The sequence below is a fragment of the Theobroma umbraticum genome, unplaced genomic scaffold (genome assembly GCF_002168275.2).
Source record: "Theobroma umbraticum cultivar Fairchild unplaced genomic scaffold, ASM216827v3 scaffold_50.0, whole genome shotgun sequence".
NCBI lineage: Eukaryota > Viridiplantae > Streptophyta > Magnoliopsida > Malvales > Malvaceae > Theobroma > Theobroma umbraticum.
Genome location: NW_018397261.1, coordinates 1,123,898 through 1,125,842, shown reverse-complemented (window position 1 = coordinate 1,125,842; position 1,945 = coordinate 1,123,898).

The window sequence follows — 1,945 nt, the reverse complement described above, 5'->3', positions numbered from 1 at the left end:
TAATAACTTTTCATATTTAAACTTTTGAGCTGAGGTGTTTTTTCAATTTGTTTCATAACTTTTGGATGTCATTTTATCAAGAGACATAACCATTCACATGAAAACCTACCTGTAATCCCATAGTCACACTATGTCACTTTATGTGACATAATCTTTGAACTAAGATATCTTTTCATTATGTGACATAGCATTTGATTTTAAAAATACACTAACAATCTCTCACCGTGTTCAAAATTTTCAAATACTAACAACTTTGGGAACCTTGTGCGTAAATAAAGGTATCTCGTAGATTTGAACCTTCACTTAGCGAGTGTGGTTGGTTTTAGTTTGAATTGAGTGGTTGACCAAGCATTAAACCGTCAATTCTTTATTTGACTAGATGGGCCACTAAACACACACAAGCTTCCTTTCTCTCTTTGTATCTAGTTTTGCCAGCACATTTTATGGCCTTGTGTTTTGCATCCATTCATGAGTGTTATTAGACTCAAGCTTATAGCTCCTAGAAACAACCACACTTCACTTACATAGGTAGCTCCTATCGGAAGTACTCCGTAATTATAGTACTTCAACATATATATGTTATGGGTCTATTAAGAACTTTTGTTCAACCTTACCTTACATATTACGGGAACCAAGCACTACACACCTTGGGATGAAAAATATAAATTAGTGCTTACAATCATCCATGTGATAGAATAGTTAGTACCCAAGACTTGAGTCAGCCGCAAGCATCGAGGTGAGCTCCCACCATTAGAGATTTAGTTGATAGGTTTAAGATTACCAAGTCCTTTTTTAGACTTTTATTAAATAGATCTACTAAATTTTTACAAGACCTCACATAACTTATAATGACTATACCATCACTAATTCTTTGTCTTACAATGCTATGTTGAAGTCCAATATATCGACTCTTTCCATTGTATGCTTGATTATATGCCTTTGATAAAGTTGCTTTATTATCACAATGTATCAAGATTGGTGGCATTGGTTTAGGCCACAATAGAATTTTATAGAGTAAATCTCTCAACAATTCCGCTTCTTGGGTGGCAGATGCTAAAGCTACAAATTCAGCCACCATAGTAGAGTCCGTTTGACAAGATTGTTTCTTAGAACCCTAAGAAACAACACCCCCACCAATTGTAAAAATCCAACCAGTTGTACAAGGATGACCATTCTATTTAAGTTCCAACTAGCATTTGTATACCTTTTTAAAACTGAAAGAGAACTTGAATAACAAATGCCATAATTCTTTATACTTTAAGTATCTTAGAACTTTATGAACAATATACCAATGTTTTTTACTTGGATTATTTGTAAATCGACTTAGCATCTTAACTACAAAAGCAATATCTAGCCTTGTACAAAACATTGCATATATTAGGCGTCCAATCATCTTTGTATATTCATTTTGTGCTATTGGCATGTCTTTATTAGGTACAAGCTTTAGATTAGGATCATAAAGTATAGACATTGGCATGCAATCTGACTTACCATATTTCATTACAATTTTTCAATGTAATGAGATTGAGACAATGTTAGGCCATTATTGTCTCTAATTATTCTTATGTCAAGAATAATATCCACCACACTCATATCTTTCATTCAAAATTCTATGCCAACAACCTTTTTGTGTTCTCTATTTGCTCTAAATCAGTACCAAAGATTAACATGTCATCTACATATAAACAAATGATGACACCTCTACTATTGTGGAACTTACTATAGACATATTTTTCAGAGTGATTAATTTTGTAACTAGTAGCTAGCACAACTTCATCAAACTTTTAATGCCATTGTTTAGGCATTTGTTTTAATCCATACAAGAACTTTACAAGCTTACATACTTTCCTTTCTTGATCAGAAAAGATAAACCCTTTAAGTTGTTCCATATACACCTCTTCATCTAACTCACCATTTAGGAATGCTGTTTTAACATCCATCTGGT